Genomic DNA, 23,971 nt, shown 5'->3' on the forward strand with positions numbered 1-23,971 from the left:
TGTTCGATCCCTGGTTGGGGAACTAAGATCCTGCACGCTGCGTGGGGAAAAAAAAAAAAACCAATGCTGGAGAGAACATGCCAGCAGTGAGGGCAGGAGGACAGATCCACGGGGCCTGGGATCAGCGGAGGCACCAAAGTGTGGTGAGCTGCCCCCTCACCCTCCACCGGGGCATTCTATAAGATACACGACCTGGGTTTTCTTAACTTCAAGTGAAATGCTACACAAATACAGCATCCAGACAAGTCCCTGAGCCCCCTTCTGACCAGACTGCCCCCAAGCCCCTTCAGTGATTCAGGAGTTGCCATGGGGGAGGGTGGGGGAGGGGGCACTTGAAGATGGGTGGGATTTGGAGGGTGGAGCGGAAACAGAGGATAAGGAAGAACAGTCCAAGTGAATGTTGTATGGAAGGAACCTCAGATATTTGGGGGTGGGAGCCACTGTGGGGAGACCAGTCCAATGGCACCGGGGATCCCTCTTCCTCTGGGGAGAAGGTTGAAAAGGAAGGTGGAAGTTGGCAGGGTCTCCAATTCCAAGCAGCTAAATATGGGATTTATCCACTCGTTTTGCTCAGAGCAGCTTCGAGTTTTACGCACAGATGAGAAGAAGAGGGAGAAGTTGAACTAGCTTATTGGACAGACAGTGTGCCATGCGCTGCACTAGACACTTACGATTGAATCTTGTTTAATTCTACAACAATCCTGTGAGTTGGAGATCGCCCCACCTGTTTTACAGCTAGAAGCCCGAGGCTGAGAGAGTTGAGGAGAATCTGACCTAATGTTCATAAAGGTTATGAAAGACTCCATTTACCCTCCCAGACCCACCCTGGAGCTTCACCCTGCCTCAGGGACTGTGCCCCAATCTGCCTTTGTCTCCCTCGGTGCATGCCAACCCAGACCTGCCTGTGTACCTGAGGCCTCCACTGAATGAGTCTGCTCACCTGCTCTGGAAACATCCAGGGGATTCTCTTGTCCACTAAGGTAGCTATCTCCAAAGTAGATGCCTGTAGAACCCCAGAAAGTTCATGCAGTGATCCACTGGGGTGTGGGAAGGAAAAAAGTCAGAATTTGTATTCTTATTTCATCTTAGTCTTCCAAATATTCTATTTTAATGTTTGTTTGTTTGTTTGGCTGTGCAGCACGGCATGCAGGATCTTAGTTCCCCGACCAGGGATCGAACACGTGCCCCCTGCAGTGGAAGCGTGGAGTCTTAACCACTGGACTGCCAGGGAAGTCCCTAATGTTTGTGCTATAATACACACATTAGCACAGAGAATATATATATATATATATATATATATATATATATACCTAAGTTGTAACATACATACATTTAAAAACAAAAGTCATGTTCAAAAGTATTTGTACAGACTGGGTGTGCAACCAAAGTTTGCATTAGTGTTTAGGACCCCTGCAATGAGTTCTCACTTGAGAGGCATTGGTGGTAGAGACCCTGCTTCAACTAGCTGGATTCAAGTCCTCAGTTACTTCCGGGCTATGTGGCTGGGTGAGTTTACAGAAACTTCCTAAGCCTCATTTCCTCCTCTCAGAAATGGGATTGGCAGTAGTACTCACCTCAGGTGGATTAAAAGAGGTGATGGACAAAAAGTCTGTAGCCCGGAGCTTGACACCTGAGTGTCAGATGCAGTAATTACCAATTCAGTTACAGGAAGCAGGGCCAAACCTCATCTGGGCCTTGGGGTGGGCCCTGCTCTGGTGGAGTGTGTCTGCTGTAGGAGATCCAGAACCCAGAATGAGTCATTAGAAATCAGTATGACCAGGGTTAAGACATAGGTCAAGACATCAACAGACACCAACGGAGTGTGAGGAATCCCAGAAAGCCCTGATGGTCCACGCAGAAGATGATAACAAAGAGACGTATTTGGAAAAACAGACGTGTGTCAAATCAGACACCATTTTAGGCTAAAGAGGCAGCAGTAATGGGAATGCACGCTCGAGTCAGCATGCCTGGGGTTGAATCCTGACTCCACGTGGGCAACTTATTTAACCTCTCTGTGCCTCAGTTTCACCATCTGTAAAACAGGGACAATAATGTGTCTGTTTCATAGTATTGCTCTAAAGCACTTAGAACAAGAGGCTGGTAAATGAGGCTCTCAATAAGTATTCGTTATTTGGTTCTTAGGGGCAACAGAGGTGTGGATGTTTCAGAAAGTATCATTTCCCAGGCCCAAGGCAGGGGCTTGGTTCTGGTCCTGGGACTGACTGTCACTCTAAATGACTTAAAAACTGTGACCATGCAACGGGCTACCTCCAATTTTCCGTGAATTGGAAAGTGACCTCCCCAATTCTGTTTCAGAACATCAGAGACCCCAGATACCCAATTGCTAGGGGAACCTGACACCCTCATTACTGTCCTGGAGTGACAGTCCAGGCAGAAAGAGACAGCCTCAGAGGACTGTAGACCCTCACTACAAGATTTTCTTAATACTCAGGAGTTCCCACCAGGGCTCAGAGCCCTTTCTCATCCAGCGGGAGCAGGCTATAGGGGCACGTTACAGGAGAGCCAAATTAGAAACACAGAACAGGGGACTTCCCTGGTGGGGCAGTGGTTAAGAATCTGCCTGCCAATGCAGGGGACAGAGGTTCAAGCCCTGGTCTGGGAAGATCCCACATGCAGCGAAGCAACTAAGCCCATGCACCACAACTACTGAGCCTGCGCTCTAGAGTCCGTGAGCCACAACTACTGAGCCCACGTGCCACCACTACTGAAGCCTGCATGCCTAGAGCCCATGCTCCGCAACAAGAGAAGCCACCGCAATGAGAAGCCTGCGCACCGCAACGAAGAGTAGCCCCCACTCACTGCAACTAGGGAAAGCCTGCACACAGCAGCGAAGACCCAACACAGCCAAAACTAACTAACTAACTAAATAAATTGTTTTAAAAAAAGAAAGAAACACAGAACAAAACCTCCCAGGTCCAGAAACAGATGGCTCAGGGGAGTGTGGATTTCCCACCCTAACTGAGGTGTGGCCACAGGTACCTGCCTGGTTCAGCTGACAGGTTCCCAGACCCCCTCTGAAGATGGCCAGGGGATCAAGAAGATGAGGAGTTCAGGGTGAGGGTATATGACTGAATGGGCCCCTAAAAGTGGAGGAGGCCCTGGCTACCTGTGGATGGACAGGCCTGGCAGTGGGTACTAAGTAGGTAGGTGGAGAGTTATTATCCCCATTTCACAGATGAGAAAATGGAGGCTCAAAGAACAGAGACTTCTGTTTTCTCTAAGCACAACTTGGCCTGGTCTAAGTGCAGCTGGTGACTCAACCCTGATCTCTTCCTCCCCCTACCTTGAATAGTCTCTGGTGTGGAGACCCCTGGGGAAGTTAGGAGCCCTGGAGTCCACATGTACTCTGTTACTGCTGCCTATGTGGATCCTGAACAAATCACCTGTCCTCGGAGCCTCAGTTTCTGCTTTTTGTCCACTCCCCTCACTCTGAACTCGTTCCAGAAGCTCGTCCCAAGGAATTGAAGCCTTTGAGGGCCTGGAGGTCACCAGCCCTGCCTTAGGGGCCCTGTCTGTGCCTGGCCGACACAGAGTGGATGCCGGTTCATGCCCATCTGCCCCAGATCCAGAGACCTCTCCACTCTGGGGTTTTTCCCAAGAACCCATCCCCCTCTCCCCAGCTCTTCCCCTACTCCACTCCCTCAGCAGCTTCCGCTGGTCCAAATCCCTCCTCCAAACTCACTAACACGTGGAAACTTTTTCTGTCAGAACCATGCGGTGGGGTGGGGGGGGGGATTTTCTACATAAATTAGCACACTTAATCCTCACAATACTCTGGGGAAATAGCTTTATGTAGCCATTTTCCAGATGTGGAAACTGATGCTTAGGGAGAGCAAAGATCTTTCCCAAGATCCCACTGTTGCAGGCAGAGGTCTTGGCCTGCCTGACCTGCAGCCCATGTTTTTTCTCTTACACCTCCCTGTCTCCCCCGCAAATCCTTCCTCCAAGGGTTCAAAATGGTACCCAGCTATGGCCCATCCTTCAGATGCAACATCATGCAGCCATTAAAAATAATGATTACACATACACGAATGACTAACAACAACATGAGAAAATGCTTATGACACAATGTTAAGAGGAGAAAAGCAAGACACAAAAATTGTAAATACAGTATAAAATTACATTAAAATGATTGTGGATAGAAAAAAGATTGAAAGGAAATATATCGAAATATCCACAGTTGTTTTGCTTATGTGTTAGTACCATGGGTGATTTCCTTCCTATTTTTGTCCAGTTGCCAAAGAGTCAATCAGTGCATATTACTTTTACAACAAAGCAGAGATATCATGTAAAAAAATAATAATTTGTGGTCGAAATATTTGGAAACCTGCTGTTTCCTCTTCAGCTTCCTCTCCTTCAGATCCCTCCAAAGCCTACGTTTTCTGTACAACGTGACTATAGCCGAGAGATATGGTAGGAGTTTGGGGATCAACCAGTACCTTCACAGACCCAGGACCCGCTCCGTTCTTTGACCAGGCTCTCCTCTGCGTCCAGTGAGGACTCCCACCACGGACCCTCCTCCCAGCCCCCAGTCGGAACTCCTGCTGACGCTTACCTGACACTCGCGTGTTGGCCTCCGAGATGGGAGATGCGCACACCTGTCTCTCCAGGTGAGGATTCAGCTAGGGCGCAGCGCGCAGGAAGGAGGTAGCCTGCCTGGGGCGGGGCTGTGACGTCACCGCTTAAGCCCCGCCCCCGGCTTCCCGGCCACGCCCCGGCTTCCAGCCCCGCGGGGATTCGTGGTTCTCCCGCTTGCGGGGTGAGATGATGGGGACACTTCCCCCGACACGTACGCCTCATTCGGACCGGGCCCCCAGCCGTCAGCTGTGCCTCCAAGTGCGACCCCCGGGGGCGGGCGGACTGAGAGGGGAGGTTCCACTCTTCCAGAGTGAGGGACCCCTTGAGACACCGAGAAAGAGCTGGGATTCCCACCACCCCACATCCACCCCCCTCCCCCGCTTACACAGAGCAGTTAGGTCCTCGGATTCCAGGTTCAAATCACCTGGGGTAAGGAATGATCTCCGGAGGGACAGGGGGAGCCTCTGATTCCTCGAGTGTTTTCTTCAATTCATACCCCACTCTCTGAACTTCCCTCCAACCCTATATAGGGTTGATATAGCTTTTAAATCTCTCTCTCTGTCTTTCATTGAGATATAATTCACGTAACATAAAATTCACCGTTTAAAAAAGTATACAACTTGGTGGCTTTTAGTAGATCCACAGGGTTTTGCAACCATTACCTCTATCTAACTCCCTAACATTTTTATCACCCAGAAAAAGAAACCCCATACCCACCAGCAGTCACTCCCCATTTCCGCCCTCCTCCAGTGCCTGGTGACCAGTAATTTACTTTTGTCTTTTGCCTATTCTAGTTATTTCATATAAATGGATAACATGATGTGCAACCTTTTGCAACTGGCTTCACCTGGCATCTTGCTGTCAAGGTTCCACCATGTGGTCACATGTATCAGTACTTCAGGGATGCAGTACTTTTTCTGGCTGAATAGTATTCCAGATCGAGTTTCCCACAGTCTAGAATTGGTTGACTGCATCCCTGTGGTGTCTCTTAACATGCTCCACTATCCCCCGTATTTCCTATAAAGTGGTAATTAGATGTAGATTCTAAAGGCTGGAGGCTTGATTTGATTTGGATTCAATGATTTTCTCAAGGATATTTCACGGGTGATGTTGTGCCCCTCCCAGTGCATCAGAGCAGGAGCCACAGAGTATTGGGTTGTTCCACCATTTAGCGATGCTGAGATTGATCAGTGGCTTTAGGTGTTGTTGACCTCATCCTTCTGTTATAAAGTTCCCCATCAAACTTTTACCCAGGGATCTTAGCATCCACTGATGATCATGGACTAGGTCTGCTATTTTATCCTACAGTTTACAGATAAGGAAACTGACGCTAAGAGAAGAGAAGTGGTTTGCCCAAATTACAGGGTTAGTGATAACCCGTGGGCCACAGCTACTGAGCCTGTGCTCTAGAGCCCTCGAGCCACAACTACTGAGCCCACGTGCCACAACTACTGAAGCCCATGCGCCTAGAGCCCATACTCTGCAACAAGAGAAGCCACAGCAATGAGAAGCCCGCGCACTGCAACGAAGAGTAGCCCCCACTCGACACAACTAGAGAAAAGCCTGCGTGCAGCAACGAAGACCCAATGCAGCCAAATACAAATAAATAAATAAATATTAAAAAGAAAAATAGATGGCAGCCTCATTCAAACTAAGAAAAATGCAAATTACAGCTACACCAAGATTCCACTCTCACCCATCAGCTTGGGAAAGATACAGAATTTGGGTAACACACTGATGGCAAGGCTCCAGGGAAACAGGCCCCTTCATCCCAGGGAGAGTAAATGTGTACAGCCCCGGAGGAGAGCAATGACGATACCCATCAAAATGAGAACTGCACGTTTCCTTTGACCTCAGTCCAAATCCAGGTATTTATCTTACAGGTATCAATGCACAGGAGGGAACTGGCTTATGAAAAGGGTTGTTCATAGCAGTGTGTGTGTTATGTGTTGGAAACATGTCCATCAATAAGGAGCTGATAAAATAGAACATTTATCCAATGGACCTTAATGAAGTCACATAAATGAAGGAGGAAGCACTTTATGCACAAATGGGGAAAGATCTACATGAAGTATTGCTCAGTGGGAAAAAAAACAAGTTTCAGAGAAGAGTATATAGTTTGTGACTATTTATATAAAAAGGGAGGAGAGAGAACATGCATCCGTCTTTTCTATCTATCTATCCATCATCTATCTATCTATCTATCATCTATCTTTTTTGACCACGCCACGTGGCATGCAGGATCTTAGTTCCCTGACCAGGGATCGAACCCTTGCCCCCTGCATTGGGAGCGTGGAGTCTTAACCACGGGACCGCCAGGGAAGCCCCTCTATCTATATTATGAATATCTCTGACCGGCAATATAAGAGGGTGATGATTTGGGGGTCTTCTCCAGGAGAGGAAATGAGTGGCTGAGGGAAAGTCATGGGAGGGAGACTTTTACTGTACCATCTTTGGTAACTTTTGAATTTTGATCCATGTGAAAATATTTTCCATTCCAAAAACTACATTAAATTAAAAGTTTAAGAGCCCATCTTACAGAAAGGGAAACTCGTGGGTCAACAGAGTTTGCAGGTTCCTCTCCTACAACACCCCGGGTAAAGGAGGGCACGAGGGAAGGAGGGTGCCCTCTCCTTGCTTTCCTGTTTTAATTCTCGCAGCCACCTCCCCATTTTTCAGATGTTGATACTGAGGCTCAGAGCTGGAGAATGACTCCCTGAAGGCACAAGGCTGGGGTGCAGGGGGCAGCCAACATCCAGTTCACATCCATGGCTCCCGGCCCTCCCGTTGGCCATCACCGCATGATGCCACCCCAGCTGGCCGGCAGGCGTGACGGATTTCTCAGTGAACTCTTCATCCTGAACTTTCTGGTTATTTGACCAAAGTGGACTATTGTTTGCCTGAATTACACTTTATTTTTTAAAAAAAAAGGATAAGCTGATTGAATGAGCAGTCATAGGACTGGGATGACTCAGGCTAGATTTATCAGGGACTTGACTGGACTGGCCCGTTCACTAAATTATTTGGGAGTTTACTCTAAATTCAGCAGCATTTGGATTCATTGGCTTTTTGAATAGGCCTGGGTTTGGAAAGAAATTCAATTAAGTGGTTCTTTGACTAAATTAATGGGATTATTTTTAAGATTGAATTACGGCAGTTTCTTTCAAGACTGAATTGCCTCCTCTCTGCAGCTTTTCGAGACCTCACCAGGGAGTTCTGGGGGAGATGGCGACTCCGGCCACTTCCAGTTCACCCTGTGCAGTACCTGCTTCCTCTGGGAACCCCTCTAGGACCCGCCAGCTCCCCCACTTCACAGCAGTCACGCTTCCTCGTTTGGCTCCCTGGTTCACGCTGTTGATGGTAAAGGGTTTCCAGAACTGTTTCCCCGTCAGGCTCTCAGCTCTTTGGGGACAGAGACCGTGGATTCACCTGGTCCCAGTGCTTGGCACGGGTCTTGGCCCAAAGCGGGGGCTCAGGCCAGGCAGGAATGAATTCAACTGAACTGATCCCAAGTCCTCTGACTCCAAGGCCACAGGACACAAGCCTCCTCCCACTTAGTTCTTCTGAGAGAAAGGAGGGGATTTCTAACCCAACTCGTGTTGGGATTACATCCTGAAGCTCCCACCACTCCACTCCCATTCCAGCCAGCATCTAGCACCCACTAATACAGATCTCTAAAGTGTACCACCCTTTACAGTTTACAAAGAGTTCCCCACCTCCTCTCTTTAATCTCAGAGCAATGCACTGAGAAGTGGGTTCTTCTCCTCCCTTTACAGCTGACATCCCTGGGGCTCAGAGAGGGGCAGGGCCTTGCTTACTATCACACAGCCAGTGGGTAGGGGAATGTCAGGACTCCAGGCTCCTGGAAGGCAGGACTGAGGCCAGGAGTTGTGCAGGGCGGTGGAGAGATTGTAGGGACAGCCCCCTCCTGTACTTGAAGGGTGGAGGGATGAGGGCTGGGGAGGACCGCAGAGCCCGTGGCCTGAGCTGTGAGATGGGGCAGCAGAAGGTCAGGGGAGATTCCACGAAGTTCTGGGAGGTGAGGAGGTGGCTGGCAGTAGTGGGAAGAGGAAACGGATGTGGATTCACCCATTCAATTATCAGCTGAGGCTAGCCCTGGGCTGGGCCTCCGACGCAGGGAGGGGCTGGCAGGACACTCAGGCCCCCCCCACCCCGCTCTCAGGAGGGGCACGGGGCGCAGGGGTGTCACTGGTCCTCACCTCGAAGGGTGAGAAAAGCTCCCGAGGAGGAAGGGCAGCTGGGCGTGGGAGGGTAGCCAGGAAGGTACTAAAGGAGGAGGAGTTTACCTGGCAGGGAAATGTTAATCCTGCTGGCCCAGGCCTATGCACCGCCCACCGCCCACCGTGTGCCTGGCTCTGTTCCACGTGCTCTCCGCAGGCTGACCCGGCCCTCAGGCCAACCTGGCAGCCGGTGCTATTAGCATCCCCGGTTAACAGCTGAACTCTGGTGTTCAGGGCAGTGGCTTGCCCAAGGTCACGTGGCTGGTAAGAGGCAGAACTGGCCTCGAACCCCGGCGGGAAGGCTCCCAAGCCTGGCTCCTAACTACACTGCACAGCCCCACAGCGCACGGGGTCACCGGGCAGGGGGATGAGCAAACTGAAGGTGAGATGACTTGGGTTGAACCCCTCCTTGTGCACCCACAACTGTGCAACCCTGACTTCTCTGAGCCACTGCTTCAGACGGGGAAAAAATCCTGCCTTGCAGTCTATGGAGAATAGAGCCCTGTACCTGGCACACAACAGGTGCTCAGTCAAGTGGGGTCCCTTCCCTCCCTTGCCCTCCTGAGAAGGTCGGGGACAGAATCACGGGGGCTTCCCTCCAGCCCCCTCCCAGGGGCCTAGAAAGACCTTCTTGTCCAGCCCACTGGGTGTACAGAGAGCAGGCCAGAGGCGGGCCCTCTAGCTTCTTGATGATGGTGGGTTGAGGATGACGGCGGTGACATGGAGCATGACGGCGGTAGTGGCGGTGGTGATGGGACTCTGGCCTCTCCCTGGCATTCCGGCAGGCCAGGGCGGGTTCAGCTAAGTGCTGGGCATAGTTCTGGGGTGTGGGAGCACCCAGAAAACTCCACTGTGGGCTTATGGCCTTGGCCCTGTCAATGAGGGTGCCCTGCCCTCAGGTCACGGTGCTTGATGACTCCCTCTGCCCCACCTTTACTGCTCTCTGACGGAACACCTCCCTCGGGATTGACTTCCCAGGAGGCCACACTTCCTAGAAGGTTGTAAGCAAAGTCTAGAGAGGGGAAACCCTTGCCTGAGGTCACACAGCAAATCTCAACAGGGCAGGAACCCAGGGCTCCTGACACCTGACTCTCTACCAGCTCCACTTGCACCCACTGAGTTAAGAGGGTGGACGGGAAAGTTGCTTTAAACCAGTCCTTCAGCAGATTCCGCCTGAGCTCCTACTGTGCACTGCCACCAGGAAGGACCTGGAGTTTGTGGAGACGCGACCTACAGGAGGCACTCAGAAGAGGAAGCAAGGCCAACGCCGCCGGAGGACACGGGAGAAGGCATTCCCAGAGGGAGGGAGAGCGAAGGCACCGGTGAGGGAGGGGGCGGGCAGGGCAAGGACCCCAGGAGCAGAGCCTCCTACGGGGCCACTCCTTGAAGTGGCGCTGGTGCCCAGAGGGCGGGTGCAGGGTGTGGTGCAACCCCCGAGGAGTGATGGCAGAGGTCACCTGGGGCCAGGAGCCTTGAGTGCCAGGCCAAAGCCTCTGGATCCTATCCTGTAGACTGCGGGGGTCCCAGGAGGTTTTCAGCAGAGGACAGACCTGAGGGTCTTCTCAGAGGGCTGGTCTGTGTGTGACAGCTGGGGTAGGGGTGGGAGGACCATAGGACACTAAGACTCCCTGAGTTATGATGACCGAGAGGTCTTGGGAGCCTGGAATGTCTCGTTCAGTGTGAGTCTGTGTGGGGAAGGTTGGGGTCCCAGGCTGGGGCGGGGCCTGCCTTCACCCCGCCCCCCGCCCCCAGCACTGCCCCACCTCCTTCCTCTTTTTCATTCTGTGCTCCTACTTCAGTGCCTTTGCCTTTTGAGGACACACTCTCTTTCCTCTTCTACAGCTTTGCAGGACTCCCCTTTCCCCTGCTCTGCTTGCCCAATTCCAGCTCAGTTCTTGTTTTTTAAATAAAAATGTAAATTTCATTTTTTTTCTTGGAAGTTTTTTTCAATCAAAAAATTTTTTTCAGTGAGAAATTTTAAGGAATTACCTGGTGGTCCAGACTCCACGCTTCCATTGCAGGGGGAACCAGTTCGATCCCTGGTCAGGGAACTAACATCCTGCAGGACGTGTGGCCAAAAAAAAAAAAAGAAAAAATTTTTAATGAAAATTGTGTGTGTTTTAAATTGTGGTAAATATATATGTCTTAAAGGTACCATTTTAGCCATTTTTTAAGAGCACAGTTCTGTGTTATTAAGTACATTCACATTGTCGTGTAACCATCACCACCATCATCTCCCCAAATTGAGACGTGGCGCCCACTAAACACTAACTCCCCCTCTCCCTCCCCCAGCCGGGGGCAACCTCCAGTCTACTTTCTGTCTCTGTGAACCTGACTCCTTCAGGTACCGCACACGAGTGGAGCCGGAGCCGTAAACCTGTCTCTTAAAGCTCAGAGGACAGGCCACCTCCTCTGAGAAGTCTCCCGGACTCCCAGGCAGAGAATTCATGTGATAGGCTTCAAGCCTCTGCCCGCTCTCCCTACCCCAGCAGGGGAGGCCTCCAGAGGGCTTCTCACCCAGCCTCCTGCTTCCATGGAGTGGGCTTCACTCGGGTCAGGAGGAAATTCTCTGAACTTCTTTGGAGTCGTTGATGACTATGGTGGTGGTGATGCTGATGACGATGACAACCACGATGAAGAGGGTGGGCAATCTCTGGCCCCTCTGCTGACATATTTCTCTGACCAGGGCAGTCCTGGAGGCCAAGAGTGTGTCTATTACCACCCTGTGCCAAGGCTGGACACTGCCTGGATCTGAGCACTGGGTGGCAGGGGAGGACCACAACTCTGTCACCATCGTGACATCAGCCCCTTATCCTCTGGCCCTGCCACTCCCACCATGGCCCATGATGCTCTCCCCTTCCCTCTCTCCTTAACCTGGGCGGGCGTGTCCTGGAAGCCTGGCCCATGATGCTCTCCCCTTTCCCTCTCTCCTTAACCTGGGCGGGGGTGTCCTGGAAGCCTGGCCCATGATGCTCTCCCCTTCCCTCTCTCCTTAACCTGGGCGGGCGTGTCCTGGAAGCCTGGCCCATGATGCTCTCCCCCACCACTGGCACTGACTGGAACACGCTAGCCCAGTTGGCTGGAAGGCTCTCCTTAGTACATTTTTTTCTTTCTTCTTTTTTTGGGGGCCACACCGCGCAGCTTGTGGTATCTTAGTTCCCTGAGCAGGGATTAAACCCGTGCCCCCTGCAATGGAAGCACAGGGTCCTAACCACTGGACTGCCAGGGAATTCCCATCCTTAGTACTTTTTTGTGCTATGAGTGGGTAGGGCTGGGGAAACCAAGGCACAGGGAGGTGCCCTGACTTGCCCAAGCCACCCTAGAAACCTGCTCCCCTTGCTGGTCTCTGGGCTCTGGGACCACACGGGGAAGCAGCCTGCAGGCCCCTGTGCAGGAGATAGGTCAGACCCTGGGCTCTGTGCCAAGGTGTGGGAGCCACCTGACCTGGCTTCAGATCCCAGTCTGCTCACTCCTTCTGGTGGCCACGGCTCAGTCCTCATCTGTAAGTGGAATGCATGATGGGGCCGCTTCTCAGCGCAGTTGGAGCTCTGCGTGAGGCAAGCATGCCAGGTCCGGGCCAGGCTCAAGGCAGAGCCTCAGCAAATATCCCCTCTGCCCTCCTTTCCTGTTCTGAGGTATGGAGTGGGCAGCTCAGTGGTATAGACAGCCTGGAGAGAGGGAGGTTCAAGTCCTGGCCCCACCTCTGACCCACTCTGAACGTCAGTATCTTCATCCGTCTCTCCTAGCTGCTGTGTTGTGCACGTGTGACGGGCCACGCACAGGGGCTGTGAAGGCCACCCCCAGCTTTGGTTCTCCATGAGGGAGATGGAAGGGGCTGTGTTAGGGTGGCCCTGAGGCAACGTGGGAAGAGGGCCCAGTGGGAAGCAGGTCCTGGCCCTCAGGGTCTGCCAGGGCCCACATGGAAGACACTCCGGAGGTTGTGAAGGGGGCTATTCCCTGAGTCCAGGACCTCCCATGGGGCCTGTGGAGCCTCTCCCTCCTCCCGCTGCGTGCAGAGTGAGCTGCCAATTCCTGTTCCGTTTAATTTTCCAAGTCAAGGTAAGGGGTGGAGGTGGGATTGCTAAGTCCTTAAACCTCCAGGGAGGCAGTGGAGGGTGCACTGGGCAGAGACAGAGGCTCAGCGTTGTCCTGTCCTCGTGTGAGAGCACCGGCAAATCCCCTCCCCTTTGGGGACTCGGGTTCCCCCGTCTGCAGATGGGGATCTCCACGGGCAGGGAGCTGGGCTTGGAGTCAGGTGTGACCTCAGGGACTCACCTCCTTCTCCTGGCTCCTTTTCCCCACCTGGGTATGAGAGGTTTCGGTCAGACCAAGGCAGGACCTTGCTTTGTGAGCAGGGACACCTGGCACAAAAGCCCCTCTCCGTTTGTTACTAAATCTTGTTTCCGGATTGCCAGGGTCAAAAAGGCCCTTGCAGACTGCCGTGTCCACTTGATAGATGGGGAAAGTGAGGCTGCGGGGGTGAGGCGACCCGCCTGGGGCCCTAGCGGGGAGTCAACGCCCGGCCAGCCCCAGGCCCAGGTTCCCCCCCCGCCGTTTCCCGGATGCTTTTCCTCCCGCAACGTCCTGGCTTGCCTCCCAGGGCTAGAACTCTGACGGCGGGCGGCGCGGAGGGCGCGCGCCTGCTGCCCCCACGTGGCCGCTGCGGGCGCTGCAGGCCGGGTCCGGGTCACGCGGGGCGGGGGTGCTCCTTGGTGCCAAGCCCGGGGCCGACGCGAGGGGCACCGGCAGAGAGAAGACGGGCCCTGACTACCCAAAACTCTCAGGACTGAGACTGCGACCCCTAAAAGTGCCCTGAATGCGTTCACTTACAATTGGGAAACTTGGGATGATTCTGGGAGGCTATGTCACTTGAACAGGTGGCCCTGAGTGTTGGTGATCGTTCTGCCTTGGAGGGGTCCAGGCCACAGCTGAATTATGTGCTGGCCCGAAAACCGCAAGGCTTTGGAACCTGACAGAGGGGCTTCCTAGAGCTCAGCGGCTCAAACTAAGACCCTGGCTTGGGCCCACCCTTGGAGGAGCTTGCATCTTTGTGGGAGCAGAAGCCTGCTGAGCTCTTTGCTGGGAGAAGCTACAGGACTCAGTGACTGTGTGTGGGGGGCAAGGAAGGGGCGACTTCAAGGGAGAGCTCAGGATTCTGGCCCAGGAGATGGGGGCAGTGGAACTGGATGGTGCCTGGGGGGGTGCTGAGCTTGTTGGGGCCTTCTGAGCTGGAGGAGCTGGAGAGGGCAGGGGGAGGAGCTGAGGACGGACTGTGTGTGTAGATGTTCTCACAGACACCTTCCCTATGACAGGTGAGGTAATCTACCCATTTGACAGATGAGGTCATCGAGGCTTAGAGAGAGGAGGAAAGAGGCCCGATCAGCCAGGGTCACTGAGTTCTGAGTGTCTGAGCTACAGGAACTTAGCGATCCCAGTCCCTCCACAGGCCCTGGGACTTTACTGTTGGGAGATTCAGGCCCTCAGGGGAGGAGTCCCAAGGAGAGGACAGGAGAGGCTCAGAGCCCCCATGGAGACAAATACCCAGCCACTGATTCCCTGTGTGGCCTTGAGTAAGTCCCTTCACCTCCCCAAGCCTCAGCTGCCTCACCTGTGAAATGGTATGAACTATCTCCCTCCAGGAGGGGTTGGGAAGATTAAGTTAGATTTTAAGAAGTATGAAAGTGCCAGGCCCAGTGACACGCACCTAGTAAGCCTGGCAGGTAATAAACACTCCTTCCCTTTCCCTTTCTGGCTGCAACGGTCAGGAAGACTACCTGAAGGAGGCAGGCCTTGAAGGTAAGGGCTGATTCAGAGAGATCCAGAGTGAGCTGCTTGTCTCCTCTATCACCTGGGGTCCCTGTGCACCAGGCCAAGGGATGCTGTAGTCACAGCTGCTCTCCCAGGCCCCAGAGCACCCAAAACTCCACCCTGGAGAGATCTCTTCCTGAGAGAGGGGAGAGATAACAAAGCCCCCTTCCCACCCTCAATTCATTCCTATTGGCCCCGAGCCCAGCCAGCCTATGTTGGAAAAACCTCCCTGTTCTCATTGTCTCTGCTCCAGGCAAGGCTTGTCTTCTGGAAGGAAACAAGCATTTATTGAAGAGCCTGCTCTGCTCTCATCATTTCTCTTGACCCACAGCATCACTGCCCTGAGAGCCAGGTACCATTACTACCTGATACAGGTGGGGATATGGAGGCTCAGGGAGTGAGGGTCTTGCTGAAAAGGGCATCTTGACTGCAGAGCTGGGAGCTAGCCACTGGGCAGTGCTGCCTTTGCGAATGGCTCCCCATCTTGTGTGAGCTCCTGGGGGCAGGGCTGTGCCTCGCATGAGTCCCGCAGGCTCTTAGTGAATTTTTGAGTGAGTGAACAAAGGCATGAATGAATGACAGTTTGGTCTGTGAATGATCTGGAGACATCACCCTAGGACTCCAAGACGCTGTGGATCTGAAAGGTCAGAGAGAATCACCTGGGAATGTGCAGAGACGCTTCCAGAACGACACAAAGGAACTGGTACTGGTGGTTGCCTCTGGGCATGGGGGTGGAGAATGAGGAGAGAAGGAGATTTACTTTTCTGTTTGAATGTTTATCTTATATATCATGACGTGCATATATCATAATGTGTTATAATTATAACACATTATGTGCATGTTTAATAAATGAGTTCAGAAGTAAATAATCACCTGGGGAGCTCCTTAAACATACGGACTCCTGGGCTGCAGCTCCAGAGGGTGGAAGCAGTGGACTTGGGGGTGGCAGGGGACTAGGATAAGTTCCCCAGGTGACTCTGTTACAGGTGGCCCTGGGCCACACTACAGAAACAAAATCACCAGCTGGGTCCTCTTCCCACTGGCCACCAGCTGGGTTAATTTGCACGGTCTTTTGCATATATTTGCATGATGTCTCTGGTTCCAAATGAAGCCTGTGTCAGCCTTTATCCTGAGGGAAGCCTCTTCCCTCCCCACCTCGTCCCCCATCACTGCCCCCCTCCCCAGACCTGGCCAGCCTGGACAAGCCCCTTCCTCCTCACCCCCTATCCACCAGCTAAATATGTCACTCTTTTACCCCATCTCCACATTCTCCCAGTTCCCCAAGGCTGGCACACACATGTCACCTCCCCCAGCTGAGTCAGCTGAGTCAGCTCCCCATCTCACACTCTCTACCCCCTCCTCTGAACTCCAAAATACTCGAACCTCTCTCATGTGCATCTCTGTGCACTGAACACTCACGGTGGGCCCAGGGCTGAGCCAGGCCCTTCACTCATCTCATCCCACCCAGTCCTCCAGAGACCCCCATGAGACCAGACCCCATTAGGCCCATTTTACAGATGAGAAAACTGAGCCTTAGGGAAATCACATGACTTACCAGAAAGTGACAGCTCTTTCCATTCCACAGACCTGCCTCCTAAAATGCCCTTTTGGCATATTCACTCTTCTCATGTTAATTGCATTTGGGTTTTGTCTTGCTTCCGTTGCTCTAATTGGGTCTTTAAAATTACCCGGGTCAGGGTTTCCCTGGTGGCGCAGTGGTTGAGAGTCCGCCTGCTGACGCAGGGGACGTGGGTTCATGCCCCGGTCCGGGAAGATCCCACATGCCGCGGAGAGGCTGGGCCCGTGAGCCATGGCCGCTGAGCCTGTGCATCCGGAGCCTGTGCTCCGCAACGGGAGAGGCCACAACAGTGACAGGCCCGTGTACCGCAAAAAAAAAAAAAAAAAAAATTACCTGGGTCATACACACTTACTGTAAAATCATGCAAACAATCAAGAAATATTTGAATAAAATATGAATTGCCCCACCCCCCAGCATGACACTCCCTAGGAGGGCCTGCTGTGAACAGTCTGGGGTCTCCTTCCAACCCCTTGTGCATTTACATACAGATGTGATATAGGCAAATATATAGGCATAGCATTTTTATTGTTAACATGTGCATGCAAAAAATATACAATTCAAAGGAAAACAATGCAGACATCCATGTACTCACCCTTCATAAAACTTGCCAGCATCTTAGAAGCACACCTTTGTGCCCCTCCGCAGCTGCACCCTCCTTCCTCTTCTGACTTTCCTTATAGGTTGGTCACATATATGTACTCTTAAATAACAAATTTAGGAGGAGAACTGCTGAATTATTGTGTGTGCAACATGTTCGACTCTATTAGGCAAGGCTAAACTATTTTCCAAGGAGATTGAACCAATTTTTACTCCCACCCAGAGGGAAGGAGAGTCCCCACTGAGCCATATCCTTGCCAAATGTGGAAGTGTTCAACTTTGTAATTTTTACCAAGCTAGTGGGAGTAAAATTCCAACTCATTGTGGCTTTAATTTACTTTTCCTGTTTACTAATGATATTTAATATCTTCTTGTTTATGTCTTCCATATCCTTAACAATTCTTTTATCTTCTTGATATATCGGCAATTGAAAGAGTTGTGATAAAATCTTTGATTATGATAATGGATTTGTTTATGTCTCCTTGTTTTGCTTTGTATGTTTTGAAGTTGTGTTATCACGTGCATAAGAGTTTAGAATTGTCATATCTTCCTGGAGTCACATATTCCTTGTTTCTAATAATGCTTTTGTCTTGAAGCTTGGTTTGTCTGTTTAAATAATGATAAATCTTTTGATTTTGATCTTTTCCCAGGTAAAGAAGGACTATTCTTCTTATCTGGGTCAAATCACTTCTGAACTACCAGTTGGTCTTAGTGAGAAGTGACTTGACTTCTTATTTTGAAAATATTTGTATTATGGAAACCTTTCAACATATACAAAAGTACAGAATTGTATAAATGACCTCCCATGTAACCATCAACCAGCTTAGACATATACCAAATCAACATATTTATCCCCACCAGCTCCCCCATCCCATATTATTTTAAAGCAAATCCCATATGTCATATAAATTATTCCTTAAATATTTGAATATGTATCTCTAAGAGGAAAGGACTTTAAAAAAAACCCAAGTCCCATTATCATCCTGTAACAATAATTTCCTGACATCATCAAATATCATTTTGTTTGTTTATTCGTTTGTTTCATTCAGGATCTAAATAAGGCCTGTGAAAGCATGTAGTTGGTCAATGTCTCCTACATCTCATTCAGCCTATAGGTTCCTACCCTAACTCTTTTATTTTCCTTGCAATTTGTTTGTTGAAGAAACCAGACCATTTGTCCTTTATATAAAAATATTTTGTTTGATGGGATTATGTAGATAATGTTCTTTAGCAATATATATTGGCCATATTTCCTCTCAGAACATATAAGTTAATTTTGGGTTTTTAGCTGGTATTCAGAACTCCATAGTTACTATTTTTTTTTCTTAATTAGACGTATTTTAGCAGCAAACTTTTTTAAAAAAAATAAATGTATTTATTTATTTATGGCTGCGTTAGGTCTTTGTTGCTGTGCACAGGCTTTCTCTAGTTGTGGCGAGCGGGGGCTACTCTTCGTTGCAGTGCACAGGCTTCTCATTGCGGTGGCCTCTCTTGTTGCGGAGCACAGGCTCTAGGCACGCAGCCTTCAGTAGTTGCAGCAGGCAGGCTCAGTAGTTGTGGTGCACAGGCTTAGTTGCTCCATGGCATGTGGGATCTTCCTGGACCAGGGCTCAAACCCGTGTCCCCTGCATTGGCAGGCGGATTCTTCACCACTGTACCACCAGGGAAGTCCCATAGTTACTATTTTTTTTTAAATGTCTTATCTCTTCTACTTACCTACTATGAGCATTGGATGTGCTAATTCACTCAACAAACATTTAATGAGCACCTACTATGTGTCAGGCCCTATGCCAGATCCTGAAAAATATAATAGTGAACAAGCCAAAAATATTTCTGGAGCTTCATCTCAAACTTTGGTGGTCTCTGGAATCCCTGAAGAGACCCTGTTAAAATGCAGGTCCCAGGGTCCCATCCCAGACAGGCTGTCAGGGGTCTTGGGTGGGAACCAGGAATGGGCACCTTTGGTCAAGTGCTGTCCTGTGGAAACCTGAGCCACAAAAACAAGCCACATTTGCCAATTTCGATTTTCTAGTACTAATTACATAACAAGGTGAAAAGAAACAGGTGAAAAGTCTCTTACAGAAAATTTTAATTATATATTTTAATACATAAAATTTATTTAATATATAAATAAAATATTTTAATTTCATATTTTATTTAACCCAATTTATCTGAAGTATAATTTTAACATGTAATCAATCATAAAAAATTATAAATGAGATATTTTGTATTCTTTTTTTAAGTACTAAGACCTCGAAATCGGTTGTGTGTTTTACATTTACAGCACTTCTCAACTCCGACCAGCCACGAGTCAAGTGCTCCCTGTGGGTCGTGGCTACTATACCTGACAGCGCAGCCGGTGACCTGGTCTGGATTCCCCGGGGGCCACAGCAGGAGCAACGCTGGACTGGATAATGTCTGTGAAGAGCACTTAGCAGATTCTGGTGTCCCAAACAAAATATGGGGACAAAGACACCTGGGCCCCAATCCCGCCTCCAACCTTCTGCCCTTTCCTTGGAAGTGGCTTCACCTCCAGAGCTCGAATCTCCGCGCCTAGAACGGGCGAATTGTCCTGCCTCGAGGTAGTGGAGGAGCATCTAACGAGACGGTGTGAGGCGCCCTCTGCGTGTTGGTGGCAAGGAGGCGTGAAGGACGCGGAGACGTTTGGATACCGAGAGAGGGCGGAGCAGGGCTCAAGCCGGGGCTTCCCAACACCGCAGGAACCGGAATGAGGGGACACGTCCACCGGATGCACTCAGCCTGCAGCCCCCGAGGCCACCACGGGGCGGCGCTGTGGGAAGGGACCCCGGGGATCGCGCAGGGACCCCCGGGGCTGGCATGCGGCCCGAGAATTTTTAGTAACCACTTGCCTGGCGTGGACTTCCCCGGGGAGGGGAGGATTGGATCATTCTGGTTCCCTCTGCGGCAGGAGGGGAAACTGAGGCGAGGAACTGTTTCCCCCGTCACTTTTAAAAGTTCAACCAACAGCTGATGTGATGGAACGAACTCAGGCTGCAGAGTCTGGGTGAGGTCGCGGCTCCGACCAGCTGAGGAACCTTGACTCGTAGGCCATTCAAGCTCCCAGGCTGTTTTTCACGCCTGTAAAACGGGGATACCAGTACCTCCCAGGGCAGGAGCAGGACCACAGTAGATGATGGCTGGAAAGGGGCTTTACCAACCGTCTGGCGTGGAGCCAGGGTCAACACCTGCACAGGGATTGAAAGGTGAACTTTGAAGGATGAGGATACAAATAACAACTGCCATGAGCTAAGTGATTAATCTCCTTTACACTCTCATAACAGCCCATGAGGTTGGTGCTACTATTGCACCCATGTTCCAGATGAGAAAACTGAGTCTCAGAGACGTGGTGCGGTTTGCCTGAGGTCACATAGCCCAGCAGAGCCTGTCCGCAACTCCCGGGTTCTGTGCTCACGTCTGACCAGGTGTTGGCTGAGGCTGGAGAGGGTGGGACTCTTCTTGCCCAGCCGTTGTCTTTCATCTCTGGTTCCTGGTTTCCTTCCTCCCTTCTACTTCCTTCCTTCTCAGCCTCTCTGGCCTCCCACTCCATCTCCCCCCTGGTTGCCAGTCTCCCCATTAAAACAAGGAGCCTCTCCATGCCTACGACTCATGCCTGCCACTCAGAGTGGTCCATGCCCCTGGCCACAGTGGTGGGCTCAGGGCATGTGCCTCAAGCCTGGCCAATGGATTCTGGGGGGGTTGGAACTGTTGGAAGAGGGCCTGTCTCCTTTTGCCTGCTTAGAAGCTGAGCATTTGTGAGCCTGGGCTTCTGGAAATGTGACTTCACTTTTAACCCAGAGGAGCTGGCTGACCTGTGGGCTCCTGCACTGGGATGCAGCTGAAGCATGGCCAGTCTTCCGCCTGCCACACCCTGCCCCCACCTCCCGCCCATCTCCACCCCTTTCCCACCTCCGACTCACCAGACCTAGGATCTGAGAGTCGAAGGGCCCCAAGATGTGGGTCCCTCAACCCCCTACTTCCACTGGGAAAGTTCTCAGCGCCACGCTGACAGGTGAGGCAGGTGTGCCAAGCAAGGAGGTTGGCCCAAAGATGCACAGCTGGTGAGCAGTGGGCCCACCGGCTAGAATCCCATCAAGGTATTCATTCCATTCCACATCTAGCAAACCTCTTGAACCCCTTCCCAGAGGCCAGCTATGAGGGTGTGGGGTGTGGCTCTGGAGACAGACCCCCCCACACCCCACCCCGGGCTCAAATTCCAGCTTCCTCACTCAATAGTGATCTTGGGCAAATTATTGCACTTCTCTGTGCCTGTGTCTTATCTGTAAAACAAGGGAAAGACTGAAGTCCCCTTGTGTCTCCAGAAACCCCAAGCATTCTGCCCATTGGTAGCAGTCCCTTCTTTCATGGGACCATGCTTTGCTCATGCCATCCCTCTACTTAGATTCCTTCCAGAGTGACCGCAGAGTGGTTAAAAGCATGGACTCTGGGCCCAGGCAGTCTGGCTTCCAATCCCATCTGCAGATGAGGAGAAGGGAGAGGGGTCCACAGATGTAAAGGCACTGAGGTAGGAAACTGTAGCACTGGGGAGAAGGTTCTGTGGGGCTGAATGAGTAAGCTGTACGGCTGCACTGCTGATCTAGCATCCTGCCTCCCTCCTCTGCCCCCTTGGGAACTTCTGCTCTCCCTGGGATAGGGCTTCGGAAACAGGGACTGGCTTGAAGGCTCCGGGGACCTCATTTGAATAATACAGTGGAGAACTGGGGGGTCCTGATTCGCATGATGGCCCTCTGGGAGAAATAGTGTCCCAGAGGCAGGAGAGGCCCAAGGTCACAGCTTGGCAATGCCTGCCAGGATGGGGGAGGGGGGAGGGGGTTTGCTGCAGGCCCTCAGCAGCCAAACACCCTCGCACGGAGCTCTGGGCCTCTCCACGGAGGAGCTGGAAGCTGAAATAGGACTCTATTTTGGGGGCCTGAGGCGAGCTGGAGTCACTTCCCTGCCAGATGGGAGAGGTTGCCTCAGTCTCTTCGAGGCCAGGCTCTCCGCCCTGCAGGAGTGGCAAGGTGTGGGCCTTGACAGTGGGGCACGGGCTGGGAAGAGGGAGAGGACGGTGCTGCTCTGGGGCTTGATAGTGCATTCGTCATCTCCCTCTGTCCGCCCAGCTGCCCTGGGAGGGCGAGCTGGGGCTTTCACCATTTCACGGAAGAACAGACAGGTTCAGAGAGGCCAAGTCGCTTGTGCAAGCTCACTCAGCAGCAAGTGGCAAAGCCAGGGTTCAACCGGGGCCTAGATGACGCCCTAGCCTGTGTGCTAACCACAGCGGCGCACCTGAGCGTGACCTCGATAAGCAGAAGGCGAAGCCGTTTCCTGAGCACCTACTGTGTGCCGGCCCCTCTCACACACTAGCTCAGTGAGCCCAAGCTGCGCCCTGGCAGGAAGCCATCATCACCCCCATTTCACAGACAGGCCTGAGGAGAAGGGTCAGGCTTGGGATGCCCTGGCCTCAGCTGGGCATCTGAGTTACTGCATGACCACGGGCAGATCCCTTCTCTTCGCTGGCCTCAGTCTCCCCATCTGTAATTCGAGGAGGTGGGCTCAGGTCTGTGACGTGTCTCCCAGGGAGGCTGACAGAGAGCTGGCAGCGGGGAGGTGGCCAAGATGACAGAGGGAGTTTTTCAAGCCTACCTTCCCCTGCCCGCTGCTTCCTGCAAACTCATTTTCCAGATCTTCAAGTCAGACCCACCTACCTCCAAGGGAAGAGAAGGAATTTGCATTTCCTGAGCCCAGGCCAGGCCTGACGCTGTGTGGCGGGATCCACATGCATGATGCCATCTAGTCCACACACTGTGGCCCCTGTGGAAGTTGCACAGTTGTTTTTGGGTCGTTCTTACAGCGGAAGCCCAGAGAGGGGAAGCAAATCGCTCAGGACAACCCAGAGAGGAAGGGGCGCCACCGGCCCCACGTCAAGGCTGTGGGCTCCTAGCCCTTCCCTTTCTGCTGTGTCCTTCCTGACGCCACCAAGAGCCAGGGCCTTCCTCAGCCGAAGGCCGTGCTCTCAGCCCCCAGCCTATGTTCTGGGCCGCCAGGGGGCGGCAAGGCCATTTGTGGGCCCCCTCGTCACCCACGCCTTCCCTGCAGAAACTGAACTAGAAATAGCCCCGTCCATCCTCGCCTCGGTTCCCACCTCGCCCGCTTGCCATGCACACCTGTGCGTGTCCTCCCTCCTCGCACCTGTCAGGGAGAAGACAGGAACCAAGCTGCCCCTCCCACTTCCCGTCAGTAATCCGTCCCGCCACGCCCCCCTGCTGAGGCTCCTCTGGCAGCATCCCCGCTTCCGCCTGTCTCGTCGCTGAGCCCAGAAAACTGCCCCATCTGTTCCTGCTGCCCCATCCAGCTTCTTACAGAGGCCCCAGAAGCAGCGTAAAGGCTTCATGGAGGCCGGACCCCATCAGGGCTGCCGACCTGCCGGCCACTCCAGCCCACTGGCCGCCATATGCAGCTTCCCGAAGGCCTCTCCCATCACTCGCCCATCTGCGCCAAGACCACCCAGGTCTCCCCACTGCCTGCAGGAAAAGGCTCCTCAGTCTGCCGGACTCACCTGCTCACCTGGCCCAGCCCCCCAAGAGTAGCTGTCCTCCCCCCGACACGCGCCCGCCTCCCCGACCTCTCTCTCCTATCAGCCAACCTCCGCTGTGGCTCAGGGACTAAAACACCAACAACCGTAAGGCCAGAAAGCCCTGGCAGGGCCCTGAGTTGCTCTATGACCTTGGGTAATTCACGTGGCCTCTCTGAGCCTCCTCGTCTGTAAAATGGGGATAATAATAGAACACTCCGTTCCGTCCCCACGCCCTGAACCCTCTCCTACCTCCACGGACCCGCCCTGAGCCCCCCGGTCCAGGTGTTGGCAGGGAGGCCCAGGAGGGGGAGAGGAAGGAGGGGCTTAAACAGGCCTGGAAGGAGCTGAGAAGGAGAGGACAGCAAGCTGAGCCTTGGCTCTGCCTGACAGGGAAGGTTCCAGAAGCAGGAGGCACAGGTGCTGTCCTCCAGACCCTCACTCCAAGGGGCCACATCCCAGAAGGAGGTAATCCTAGTGACAGGTCTGGGGTCAGGAGCCTCATTCTGGATTGAGCTCTGCACCTGCCTCTTTGTATGACGCCTCAAACCCCCTCCC

General features: G+C 52.3%; 1 protein-coding gene across 2 annotated transcripts in view; it reads right to left on the minus strand.

Moving 5' to 3' along the window:
• CSNK1E (casein kinase 1 epsilon) overlaps positions 1 to 4,652 on the minus strand; it is a 34,830-nt gene extending 30,178 nt beyond the window's left edge. Inside the window, exon 1 of one of the 2 annotated variants that reach the window (XM_089921325.1) lies at positions 4,577 to 4,652. The gene's annotated coding sequence lies outside the window, so the exon portion shown is untranslated. Of the gene's footprint in view, positions 1 to 940; positions 4,531 to 4,576 lie in introns of those variants that run through there. The other variant, XM_089921324.1, reaches the window with a different exon arrangement.
• Between the last annotated feature and the right edge of the window lie 19,319 nt (positions 4,653 to 23,971).

This window comes from Delphinapterus leucas, chromosome 11, assembly GCF_059928025.1.
Source record: "Delphinapterus leucas isolate spDelLeu-1000000601 "Yukka" chromosome 11, BTC_Dleu_Yukka2, whole genome shotgun sequence".
NCBI classification, from domain to species: domain Eukaryota; kingdom Metazoa; phylum Chordata; class Mammalia; order Artiodactyla; family Monodontidae; genus Delphinapterus; species Delphinapterus leucas.